The sequence below is a fragment of the Zonotrichia albicollis genome, chromosome 2 (assembly GCF_047830755.1).
Source record: "Zonotrichia albicollis isolate bZonAlb1 chromosome 2, bZonAlb1.hap1, whole genome shotgun sequence".
Taxonomy (NCBI): domain Eukaryota; kingdom Metazoa; phylum Chordata; class Aves; order Passeriformes; family Passerellidae; genus Zonotrichia; species Zonotrichia albicollis.
This window is the reverse complement of record NC_133820.1, coordinates 7,408,234-7,422,308: the sequence shown is the minus strand read 5'-3', so window position 1 is coordinate 7,422,308 and position 14,075 is coordinate 7,408,234. Positions and strand designations below refer to the sequence as shown.

The window sequence follows — 14,075 nt, the reverse complement described above, 5'->3', positions numbered from 1 at the left end:
CAAAAAAAAGGGCCATGTTTCTCACTTTGCAACATTTTCCTTTTCAGAATTAGCTATTACAGTCAACTGTGATTAGGGGACTCCTATTATCAAGTTCTGTGAACTTTAAATTAATAGCATTGTGGTAAACACTTCTATCCAGGCTAGGATACTGCTGTGATTGGAGTCAGAAAGGATGAGAAGGGAGCCCAACAAAACCTTGCAGCCACTCCCAACTTACAGGTAAAATTGCACAATATTAGCTAAATTCCTATAATTCTCCAGTGCCACCATCCTAGTCCTATCACCTGACTTTTTTTGAGAGAAATCATCCAAATACGTCACTATCACCCCTTTTCCCTCAGTTAGTGACTCCACAGTGATGAAGGCTGATTTATTGGTACTATTAAGGCTGTTTTAAAGTTCAAGCAGGAAGGTGAACAGCTGCAGCAGTAGCAAGAACGTTGCAGAAAAATAGAGCAATATTTGTGCATGGTCTACGCTATAACCTTTGCCTTTATTAGAGAAAACAGCTACTGCAGAAAGAACCCTGGCAACACACGGTTTAGGAGGCACAGATCAGCAAACCAATTATCAATCCATCAATTGATCAGAACTAGTCTTGGGAGCAGTTTGCTCTTGGAAATGAAGGCCTATGCAGATGGCAAGCATGTTCATGACTTGCTGAGCATCTGCACAGAATAGATAATTACAAAGTAGAAGACAAGAGAACAAAATTAAGGAAAACTAGAATAGGTAAATGCATGCAGAAATTAAATTATTTACTGTTTTACTCCTAGATCAACTGAAGTATTAGGTGATGTATACGTAGACTGCATTTGGTTTACCTTTACATTGTAAAAATGTTGTGAGGGTAGATACAGTTGCCTGCCTCCATTCACCAGACAGACTCAGCACTGAAAACAACTTTGAATTAGAACAGTAAATGAAGCGCTGTGTATTGATGCTGCTTTAAATAACCATCAGTTGGGTTTGGCTCTGAATAGAAGATATCTCTTAAATTTACTGGAGAATAATGGTTCAATTGTTCTACCCTTTTTCATGGGAGAAGGCCTTAAGAAATTCAAAACTTGGACCATACTAAAAGAAAATTTAATTTAAGGTATAAAAATAGATTTAAAAACTGGGGTTTCCATTCTCAAACACTGCCAAGGCCACAGAAGGAGCTTGCCATAAGATAAGCCACCACAGTGGAACTTGAGATAAGTACAAAAGGGAGGCATTTGTGACAGGAAGGCACAATTCCAGGCCTGGCAGAGCAGAGGTTTGGTTAGAGCATCCTGGTTAAGAGACCTGGATAAACATTCCCACTGTGGTAAGCAGTGGGAAAGGAAAAAAACTGCTCATACACACCCTGTGGATACCTGGAACCTCTCCCTCTCTCTCCTTCTCTGACCCACCTTTTCACTAAAGTTATTGCATGCTGGACACAAATAAACACAGCCTACTGGTTTGAATGTTTTTTCAGCCTGTCCTACATGAATTTGTATTTCAAATACTTTCTCCTTTAATTCATATTGCTATAATATCCTCTCCTACATATAAGGGAAGTTGAATGTTTTTTTAAATTACTTTATGTATCGGATTAGTTCCAATGATTGTCTGTGGCATAGCTGTATCATCGTGGTATTTAAGTGCTAAAAATAATCCAATTTAGGCAGTTTGGGTTTGGCCACTTAATTAGCTGGGTAGAATTAAAAACATCTATGAGCAGGGCTCTCCCAGAAGGTGACATTTCCAGACAGATGGTTCATTCTTAAGCAGGCTCGGGATGCTGCCCTCACAGGCTGCAAAGGAGATAATCCCATCCTTGGGTTTTGTCAGCTGGGACAGTACCCAACTGCTCACAGGTACCCACAAGTCAAACCAGGAGCTGCACTTTTTACATCTGCCCCTCCATTTGCAACAGTCCCACAGCATAACAAGACACAATTTGTTGGTTTTGGGTCGTTTTGGGCAGGGAGAGAAATACAAGACGAAAAAACCTTCAGGAGGATGCTTGAACATCTTGCCCACTCTGCTTCAGCAGGGCCACCACAGAAAGGGTTTTTTCATCCCTTTTGCCAAGAATGTTTGCATCCATACAAACACGAGGAAAGGGCAGGCTGTGCAGCTTCCTGCCACAGCTCCCAGGCACTCAGTTACACACTGGTGCCCAATGCCACCACCACAGCTGGGGCGCGTAATTTCTGTGTATAAACACAAACATGGCAGAGTCAGTCACAAAGGAACCACTTTAAAAGCAATAAAGGTATTTTTTTCACCCCTTCCACAGCTTATATAAATCTTCCACAATTAACTTCAATTGCAAGGAAATCACCTTGATTAGAAATTTATGCTTTCCGTTGTAGTCTATTCACAACGTTTTAACTGCATTCACATAGAAAATGCAAAGAGTCTATTAATCCATCAGGAAAATCATGCAGGATAAAGGACAAACTGATACACATGCTAGAATTTCATAGACATTGTATTTTTAGAATAATTTCTACACAAAATAGTTAAGAGATTTACTTACGAATCACCATAAAATTCATCACGCATCCTGTATAAATTTTCCAGGTAGTTTGTGACATTTTTTGTTACACTAGTGTTTGCAGAAATGCTTAAAATTTATGGAATGTGTCCCTCCTTGATTTAATACCCTAAAAAACACTTAAAAAGAGCACATTGTCTAGCTAATTTCCTCCTATATTCATATTTTCTTTTGTAATATGACATTGATGTTGTTTTCTGATATATATACACACTTTAAAAACCAGCTAATTAAGTCTGCAGCCATTCCCTAATCATGGCTGTAATTTGTTTTCTGCTAAATTTACCCTTTCTGTTATAGCAATTTGAAAAAATGTTTAACTCTCTTGGACACGACTGCCTTTTTTATGACTTCCTTACGCCCAGTTCCTAACAAAGATTATCACGCATGCCTGCTTATTTTTGAGCCCTTCATTAGGCAACTAAAGGGCCATTGGGACCCTCATGTTGCTAAAATTAAGCAGAGTTATAGGTCTTTTCAGGATCAGAGCCTGACTATTTAGATGACAATGTGGGTTTCTTTTTTTTTTTCTTTTTAATACAGCAGTCATAGATCATGCACACAGCTAAGGCAGAGACAAGGTTAGGCAGATTAATTTATTCAGGGCTCCATCATTTTGTCAATTCAATTTTAACACAAAATCTGCTGGATTGTGGGAGTTTTTATACGAATCTGGGAGACTTGATGAAGTAGCAGGCATTTTGTTTTTAATAAAGGATTGAAATGCTATTTGATTTTGCACTCTAAGTAAGCTATTTGTACTGTGAAACACTGTACATTATCAGATAAGGATTGCAAAGATAAGACAAATTTGTACATTTCTCAGTATTTCAGTGCAAAGGTTTGTTTAGTGTTTTGTTTCTTATGTTTGATAGCTTATTTTGGAAGCATTTTCTCTAACATCCTTTAAAGAAGTAGTAAATACTTGAAAATTAATCTTCTGAGTGTTGATATTCAGAAATAGAGCAAATCACTGACAACATTCCTATAACATTCATTATTTACACAAATCTTCCACCCCAGATGTAATCATAAATGACATAACTTTCCCCATGCCTTAATTGATTATACAAAACACTCCATGTCTATGTGCAATACATAATTAATGTAATTTCAACGTATGCCTTCTACTCACAGCTCTGAAAAGAGAAATAAACACCATTTGCCCTAATTAAAACCATCCAATCATTAATATTTACTTATTAATGGGAGAAAATGTCACTGGTGGATTGGAGGCACTGCAATACACATCAAGCATGACAATGAAAATGTGCTCACACAATAAGAAAAATAATAAATAAATGCTTTTCTTCCTGGGGGAAGGACTAAATGAGAGTTTGTACCACTCACCAGGCACGCTTAAGGTAAAAAGCCCAAGGTCAAGGTGATTAAAAAATGGAACTGAATGGCAGGAGAGAAATCTTCTCATGATAGTTCTGGCTGCAGAGTGCTTCAGAGTTCAAGAGCACTTTGGGCTTTATCAGTACAACTCACTCATGCACTGGGATCAGGTCATTGTTTCTGAACTCACACGAACTTCTGGGAAAACAAAACTCTTTGTACACACAAGTACTTATAGATGCAGCATGGAATATTATACTGAATCAGAAAAAGGGAAAAGAAACTGGGTAATACTGGTAATCTACAGATTATGTTATTCTGTATACACAGCCATCAGCAGAAGAAATCACACTTGTTCAAGTAATTTCAATGTCTGAGATTTCACAGAAAGTGGGCAAATAACTTTCACCAGGTTAACTCAGAAAAGACAAAAATATTTGAGAAGTGACTCTGTAATAAATTTATATATCTATTATGTTAAAAGCACTGTTTGGCCCAAAATTAGCTTTCTTAGCTTGTTCACATTATTAATATTTACAACTTTAATAGCTGTTTAAAGTGTAGCTGATATTTAAGTATTAACAATAGCCAAAACATTTCCACAAACCCGTGCTGAAGACAATACCCTTTCTATTCCTTGGTATTTGTTTTTTTTTCCTTCCTCCTCCTCTCACACTTTCCCACATTTCAGCCTGGAAGACACATTTTTGTAGGCAAGAACAACCCATCAATTCCATTTGTGATCCTACTGGAGAAACTGCCATAACTGTGAACATATATTGGCAAAGCATACAACTCTAATTTAGTGAGAGAAAATACGAGTGCACTTAGTGAACATTACTGCCTCAAACACTTTTTTAACTTCGCCCTCTGTATTGGCTCCTACTAATTTTCTAGCTGTGCAGAGGATACAAGAAATAAAACTATTCTAAAACCTGTCCACCCAAAGCTTTTCTGCTCATCCCTTGCCCTCTAGACTCTTAATTAACACTTTCCCTCAAGCCATATTTAGACCTTTTTTCTTTTAAAACAAGACTGGTCCTCCTCTCTGTGTGAAAATTTTCAGTCTTATAACTAATAAATGTATTTTCCGTTTAATCCCATTAAGATGTCTCAAAGATCAATAGTGTGTGTATATCAGATCAATGTATAAGCCATTTCCCAGTAAAATTGTCAGATATATTTCTTTTGCAACACTAGCAAAGTAGTCCTGCGGCAACTCAGTGACTTTTCCAGGAAACGGGCTGTACATATTGCTAATACATATATTTGTTAACTCAGCATTTAAAAGTGGATTTACAAATTACCAAGATATTTCTTCGACACCAGAGCTAAATTAGCAGTACCAAAAGGGCCAAAAAACCCATCACTTTTTCCTTCCAAGTGCTTGCTTCACCTGAGCTACATATCGATCATGTTTGGTTTTGCATGACTGAATTTTACTGGCTTTTCCCTGGGTTTGTCAGGATATTTGAACACTGCAGCAGCAGCAGCTATGGTTTGATCAGGAGATTAAAATAAGTATTGCCTGTATGTTTGTTCAATCTGAGAAGGGAAACAGCATGATATATTAAAATATATCCTACCCCATTTCAGGTGGATAATTCTGAAACTGTGTAGGGAGAGAGTATCCATCGATTAGATTTTACAAATTTTATGAAAAGCAGAAGAAACACCCTCAATAACTACAAAGATCATGAGAAACACTTTTCTGAGGGCGTTTCTTCTGCCCTTGGGTAGAGTATATTCCCAAGGGGCATAGTATATCCCTTGGGAATATACTATACCCAAGGGCAGAAGTCCACCTATTAAATTCATGGTTCTTGGATTAAAAAAAACTAAACTATCTAGACTAAAAATCAGGTGTTATTCAATCATCTTCCTCTTCCTGCCACAACCCCAGGATTACCTAGGACTAAAGTGAAACATTTTAAATTAGTTAAGTTTCTTCCTCAACCACAAGGCTATAAGTTATTGTGCATGAGGCTTGCTGCTGGAACCCAACTACGGCAGTGATTTCAGACTAGAGCAGACAGCCATCCCACAGTATAATAATTTCTCATTACAGTTTTATGCATACAAGCTAACTACTTTAATTAGGTAAGTACATGGAAATAATGGTGTGCAATTAAATACAATGCCTAATTACAGCTATATGACTAATAACTGTGATTCTGGATAAATATGATGTTTGGTGTAAATACTTAGACAACATGAGAGAAACAAATTTCAGTCACTCATCTTACATATGGGTTGGGTCCATAATCCTGAATTTCATTTTTTGACTATTAATCTTAGTTATTTTACATGCTTTTGGATGTATAGAAGTGTATATATAGAGAGGTTTTACTGTTGAAATTAGTATTTTGAAGGCAGTTGGCTTTATCTGATCAGGAATCTAGTGAAACAGAATAATATAACCTTTTCTCCCTTTCTCATAAAACATACAAAGGTGAACTATTTTGTTCCCCTGTGCAACAATTAGCAAAACACCACTTCATTTAAAACTAGGGTATAATCATGGTCGTATTATAAATCATGGTCCTGAAAAAAATTTGTCTCATCCCTTTGTGGCTAACTACTTTCTTGACCATTTTCAGTTTTGGTGTACTGACTATTCAGTCCTAGAAAATAATTCTTAATTATCACCATTATAAATACAGATTTAAAAAGGAACGGTGATTGCACACCATCTGGAAATGTACTCAAGCTGTCAAAAGAATCTGTGGATAGCTCCAGTATACAGTATTCAAATTTCAGCAGGAAATCATACTTGGTCAAGCGGGAAGAATACATTCAGATTCATGCATTTTTTAAAGTGTATTTGGCATATCAAATAAAGTTCAAAGATACAGTTAAAGAATTTCAGTTTAAGGGATTTTAATAGGATGCATGTTAAATTTATACACTGCATACATTAGCAGACAAAAGAAATAAATTAATCAGTCCTGAAAGAGCATTCATAAAATGCCAGAACTGTGACAAGTGCAGTACGGATATAAAAGAATAAGAGAGAAAGGAAAGAAAAGGAACTTTAAAGAAAACAAAGAACAAAAGAAAAAAAAAAAGAAAAATGAAAGGACGCCTTTCTCCTTATTTCCTAAGGTACTGATGATAAAGAAAACTCAGAGTATCACCAACTTCTCTGAGCAATTACAGATCATGAGAGCTCCCCTGCAAGCATTCAGCCCCTGCTGGTGCCTGCTGAGGCACCCTGGCCTCAGTGTATCCAGGCAACAGGGTCTGCAGAGACCCTTGGTGGGGACAGAGTTGGCTTTAAGCAGTCTTCCATGTCTAACAACCTGGCACAGCTTTATTAGCTCAGATAAAAACACAATTAAGCACATTTACTTGCTCGCTAGCGTTCAGCGAGGAATGAGGAAATGAGGTTTGTCCTTGCTGCTGGTATTTGGTGCATGCAAGCTGTAAATAACAGGCAATCACACAACCAACCATCCTGGAGAGGTGGAAAAATGGAAAAGGGGAAAAAATTCTAGTTAAGAGCATCATTAGAAGAGCACACTGTGAACAGAAGCCTTTTACTTAAAAAAAGATGCAAATGTACTAGAAGCTATGAAATCAAGCTATAAGGAGGAGGACAATGATTTGTGCACAAGGCACCATGGGCTACAGGGTAGGGAAGCCAAAATGAGGTGACCAAGACCTGGCTGGGCTCCTGAAACTTGAGCATCAGCAGGACAACACCACTGTGAGACAAAGCAACCAGCAGCAATTATGCTGGTCCATCCTGCTGGATGCAATAGTGGCTAGAGAAGCAGATTTGTAAGTCATTACCCATTAAGTGTCCTTATTTCAATAAAATTGGGCTTTTAAGGAAAGAAAACAGTGATGAAAGATCATAAAATACCACCAGCCTAGTCACAGCAGTTGTATCTGTGTCTCTCTTTATGTTGTGACACCTAAGCATTCATCTGAGTTTATTCAGCCATCCTAAAGAAACCCAGACACAGATTTGTTTGGTTTAGCAGTACTTCATCAAGTTGGATGAAAGCTGAAACCGGTTACAGCAAAATATATTCTAAATCTTCATTTTTAGGAAACAAGTACCAATCAATGATATTTTACAAATTTTATGAGAAACAGAAGAAACAACATCAATAACTTCAAAGATGACAAGGGTCACTGGAAATATGCTGTACTTTTTATTTTTTTTCCCAATAATTTATTGATGTAACTAAAAGAAACATGAAATGCCAGAAGAGAACTCTGTCAGTTCTCAGCAGTGCAAGATTTACTAGTAATCGTTTAAATACCTTCTCATTTACTTATTAAAAAATTTCCAAAATAATAAGGCTGCCCAGCAAAGAAACAATAAAAATGTTGATTATATATATTGTAATAATATATATATAATTTCAGATAAATGCAACAAATAGAAACCTTATAATGATCTGCTCTGGATAAAGTACATGTCATAAAATAATGCAAGCCTATTAGCTTTGTAAACATTGCTTCTCAGGTGAAACAAGCTGGCTTTTTCCATGGCAGAGCTTTCTAAATCAAAGTATTTGTGACAGAATTTGTACTGAAATGTCAGGAAGCTGGAACAAGGCTCTGCTCAGTGGCACCGAGCAATAGGACAAGACCAGGAACAGATATCCAAGAATTCCACCTGAACATGAGGAAGAACTTCTTTACTGATGCACTGGAACAGGTTTCCCAGAGAGGGTGGGGAATCTCCCTTACTGGAAATGTACTGGAAATGTTCAAGAACTCTCTGCACACAACGCAGTGCCATGTGCTGTGGGATGGTCCTGCCTGAGGAGGGAGGTTGGACCTGATTGTGATCCCTTACTACCTTGCCCTTCCAGAGATTCTGTAACAATATGTGCCTGTGTTGTGCCCATACGTTAAGACAGTCACTGTGAATTTCATTTCTCCTTTGATCATTATTATTTCATAAGGAGGAAGCAAATTTTTCTCAGGGGCATGTTTTTGTGTTGTAGGTACTTTGAAAACCAGCACAAAGATTTTCCCTGCATCAGTGCCACAATCATTGCAGACATAGACTCTGCTAAAGGCTTTTCAATTTCACTCTAAGTCACAAAGGCACTACACAACCCTTTACAGCTGGGCAGTGATGTTCTTCCACACCTTTGCCTTTGGAGGTCCCACAAGTGGACATAAGCAAGAATTAGTTTCACAGGCATATTTAACAGAAGCAAATTTCTTACAGGGTCAGAGGGAGGAAGTCAGTCTCATCCGTCTCTCCTTGCTATTGCTGTAAAATGGGAAGCTGAGGGTTTCCAGAACAACGTGATAAACATGGAAAGAAATAAAAAGAGAGGCAGAGTCCACAGTGGAAAGGACCATAGGGGCTAAAGTGGTCCATGAGAAAAAGAGAAGAGCTGTAAAATGAGGAGCTAGAAGTCTTTGTAGAGAACCCTCCCCTGATGACCAGCAAACACCTCTGAGGCCACACAGCAAATAAATTCTGACAGCTGATGCCCACAGTCATAAATTCTTGTGTACTATATCAGGCAGTGCACATTGTGCTGTGTATCTGAAGAAATTCATCTTACTGGTTACCTGAACAGGGAAGTGGTGCAACCACACCTTGAAAGGAAATATTTGCCACCTCAATCTACAAAATAAAATAAAAGGTGGCTTACTTGAGCCATAAGCTCTCTGTGCTTAAATTCACTTCTGTAAGACAAAAGGCAAAGCAGTTGCTTAACCTGACATGCTATTGTTTAGCTAATTCCATAAACCGCAGTGAATCCTTGATCATGATGATAAACACCAAAGAAACCCCATGAGGGAAATTAATAATTCTGTATAAAGTGCAGCAATTCGATGGTGTGTAAAAAAATACAGCACCACTACTTAATGAGGAGTATAATGAAGAATCATTTAGTAGTTCCCCATTTAGTAAATGCTTTCTCCCCTGAGTAGCGGTGAGTGCTAAGGTTTCATAGAGAGGTTTGCAGTAAATTATTATGTAATTAATGGCCACAGCAATGAATAATAAAAGTGACACAGCAAGAGAAATGAATGGTGACTTTAATTATGGCTTCTTTCTAACTTTAATGTTTGACTTCAAAACCTGAAGGTTCCTGTTCTAGGACTTTACATGTAAATACTAAATCAATTATTTGAAATATTTGGCCTACACTAAGAACTAGACCAAAGAGCATACACATATTTTGGATTAATGTCTATATTTGTAGCATTCTTGTACTGTGTTCAGGTTTACATAGCAGAGAGAGAAAACTACCAAGAACTCAGTTGAGCTTAAGAAGAAAAATTACGCTTTAAGGATTGTACTTACCATCATACACTCTTCAGTCAGTAAATGACCTTTAAGTGTTTTTGTTCTATTTTTCCTTTAGAGAAAACTTTAAGCTGGCATAACCATGTATTGAATAAAAATATTTATTAGCTATATTTTTTTCTTAGATATCCCCACTGGGCCCAGAAATAAAGTTTGTGTAAAGAGCTTACACCAGTCCTTCTTCTGTAATTTATGGACTCTCAATGTGTTTCTGTTGGATGGGAAAGCCCAGTGGTGAAAACAGACCAGGGGCATGGGTTAATACGACATAAGACCATAGGCAGACTGTGAGAAAAACATTACATTTCAGGTACGTGAAAGCAGAGACCTGGGTGAGTACCTACTGCTTTTGTGTGCCATAAAATACGCAATGTTTGGGTTTTTTTAAGAATCACAAGATTTTTGTTTGATTTGGTTTAGTTGTTTTTCCCCTCTGCAATAAAACTCCCTGTGCATGTGCTGATCAGAAAAGTAGATGGCCCATCAATTGTGCTGACAGGGTTACTACTTTTTACAGTTCTTCCCATTAGCTTGTTTCAGAGTCCTGTGGGAACACCCATAAAAGATGTGGTGTTACCAAATGTTTTCAGCAAAAAACTTTAGAATAGTCTACTTTAGAATATCTATATATAGAATTTAACACCACTTTATGACTGAAATTTCTTTGATAATGAGTTATGTACATTGAGATAAAATAATGAGTTATGTACATTGATATAAAATTCACTGTTTTACATTAATTCCCACTTCCCTTATGCTCCTTTCGTTTAGAAGTAAAGACAAAGAACATAAGTTAAAAACTGAACTGCATTTCATTCTTTTTCTTACTTAAATTGAATATCAACAATTTTTTTCTCATTCTCATATTTGATAGTGAAATTTCTAGAGCTTTTTAATAAAATTTAAGGGGTTTGGGGTTTTTTGTGGGGGGGATATTTTTCATTGGTGCAATTCCTCTCTGAATCCAAATTTTTGAGCTCACTACACAAATTGTAATGAATACTGCTGAAGAACATCTAAAGAAGCAATAAAAACAATAAGTCTTACCTCTATCCAACTATTTTTTTTATTAAAAAAACTGCCTTCATGTGTACACAACCAAAAAGTGCCTTGTTTGGGAATCAGCTTTCTTAAATCCTCTTTTCTTTCCCTTATATACCATAAAACAGTCTGGGTTGACAGTGACCTCAAAAAGTCATCTGGTCGAGCCTCATGGGAAAAGGAGTGTAAATGGGATTTTCTGCTCATCTGCAGCTTGGAAACCTCCAGTAATGAGGACTCATCCATGTCCCTGAAGTGGTTGTTGCAGGGGATGAGTTCTTACTGCAAAAATTTTATTTTTTATGTTGAGAAGAAAACCCTCTCCTTGGTGCAACTTGTACACATCATTCCTTGTTTGCTCCATGAAGACTCCATCAGCTTTCCATCTGCTTTTTAAATACCATCAAGTATTTAAGAGGCAGATAGAAAGTCTTGCCTCTCCCAAGTCTCCTCTCCAGGAACAGAAAACCTAAAAGCTTCCTCATTGTGCAGGTTACCTCTCTTCTTTGTTCATACATTTTAAAATTTAAATATCTGGTTTTTTTGACTCATTTGATTTTAGACATTCATCTGCAAACTTGAACACTATATATCCCTGCTAGCTGAGCTGCTGTTAGCACTAGACAGATCTATAACTTCACTCAGGATTTATGGAGGGAAAAAGACGAAGAAACACCAGTAAATTACCAAATGCAAGTGTCCGTTGAAATGAAACTGAATAACCTGACAAAAGGAAAAACATTTCCTTGTTAAAAAAGTCTTTTTCACCAAGCAACAGTCTCAAATGCAAACTCTTCATATGACAGTTGTCACTCCAGAATCATCTATCAAAAACATCCATCTTTGATCCATGAGAAGACTCTGTCTTCATCAAGCAGATAACTCCATCCTATTTCACTTGCTTTTTTTTCCCATTAAATAATACATTTGGTCTAAAATGGAACATTTTCCCCTTAAAGACAGGAGGATTATTAATCAGCTAGTAGTAGATTTTTTGAGCAATTTTACATTTTATAGATGTAGAAATATATGAAGAGGAAATACATCAACAGGGTGAACTTGAATCTATTGAGTCATAACACATTCACCCAAATTTGTATTCTTATTCAGTGACAGTTGCAGACATTGGCACAAACTGACCTGATGTTAGCAACCAGACAGAAAACTTCAGAAAAATGAAGTCCCAGACCAGTAGAGAGAAAGCAAAGCAAAGTCTTCGTTCTCCAGACATCTGCTGGTAGAAGAATCATGGAGAAGACCACTAATGGAGACGTTGGATCATGAAATCTGCAGGAAAAACAACTTATTATGGCATTGTACACCAACCTTACTACCAGACATAAAAACTAGCTTTTAGATACGTCAGACGGATTTAATTTTTAAATATTCATGCGCTGCTCTAGATTATTCTTTTTGAGATTATCCAAAGGTTTGGAGAAATGAACATTACTTTCAGACAGCCAAGGGTATGACCATTCAAGGACTTTGCACTCTGTGAGGTGGGTGTTATGGCTTGCCCTTATTTGCTCTTCTGAACCCTCCAAGGGCAGCAAAATTGCCGGACTGTTTCCTGTAGTTAAAGATTTTTTTAAAGATTAATTTATTAAGTTAAAAGATTAATTTATTAAGTTCTTCCATTATAGTTACCAGCCAAACACTTAAATACTATAAATCACTTTCATTGCCCAGTATTCCTCAATTTTTCTATTTTCCACTCCCCAAGGAAAAGGTTTCTGATGCAAAGGAGTTTTGTCTACTTTGCCCCCACCGTGTCTTTTTACTCCCATGAAACAATAGCTAATTTTCCTCCACGAATTAATACCTTCAGTACACACCTGTCACTATGGAGCCACTTGATTAATGCTTAACAACTTAAGCTGCTCTAGTTTGGAAGAGTTTTCTAGGTCTAAATTTGGCATAGAAATCCCCTGCCAATTTCCAATGTGCTAAATACTGCATGTTGTTACACACCTGTACCTGAATATCAGGTGCATTAGTCTATTTGCTGTGCACCTAAACACCACTCTCATAAAAACCTTTTAAATTTACTAAAACCCCCCAAAAATTTGAAGACTATTAAGAGTTTTATTTTTCATCTTCACTAAGAACTTCTTTCTGAACACTGGAATAGCAAATTACATGTGGACACAGAACTGGAAAACTAAAAATAAAAGTCCTAAAAATAATATTTCTTTTGGAATAACAACTTCAATGTGAAATAATATTCTAATCTCATATATTCCATGGCATGTATTCAGGAAAATTTGACATTTTAATATTTTGGTAGTGGAGCTCTTAGAAATGCCTGAAATGGATATATTTAATGTGGAGGAGTAGGAAATACTGCGAGTAGCACAGCCACTCTTCCATTAACAACAGTGAATTTTCTCTGTTTTAATTTTTCATTTTGTGATGCACAACCTCTTTAGAATTTGTTCCTTATAAGATTTCACATCTCTGCAACCTGCAATAAAAATTTGTTTGTTTAGGTATGTACTCAAAATCCATTAAAACATTTCATTTCAGACAAAGGATCCAATATTAAGGAGTCACTCAGGCTTAGAAATTTCTTAAACTGGGACAGATTTATTTTCAGGATTTATTGAGAGATTTACTGTCCTCTGCAAGTAGGACTGCGCTAAGTTTTCAGGATGAAAATATGAACCAAAACAGTAGACAGAAAGTACCTCAGCAGAAGAATGCAAAATTCTGCCTCTAGCTGCATAAGTACCTAAGAATTACCCAAATTTGGTGATTATTAAAAAAAAAAAAAAACAACAAAAAACAACCAAAAAACCCAATAAAAACCCCACACAACACAATCACCACCGCCACCAAAAAACACAGAAAAAATAGGAAAAA

General features: G+C 36.8%; 1 long non-coding RNA gene across 1 annotated transcript in view; it reads right to left on the bottom strand.

Annotated features, from left to right (window-relative positions):
• Positions 1-8,598: 8,598 nt before the first annotated feature.
• Positions 8,599-14,075, bottom strand: part of LOC113460108 (uncharacterized) — a 45,032-nt gene continuing 39,555 nt past the window's right edge. Inside the window, exon 5 of the long non-coding RNA XR_012579235.1 lies at positions 8,599-12,500. This is a non-coding gene — a long non-coding RNA (uncharacterized LOC113460108). The remainder of the gene's footprint in view (positions 12,501-14,075) is intronic.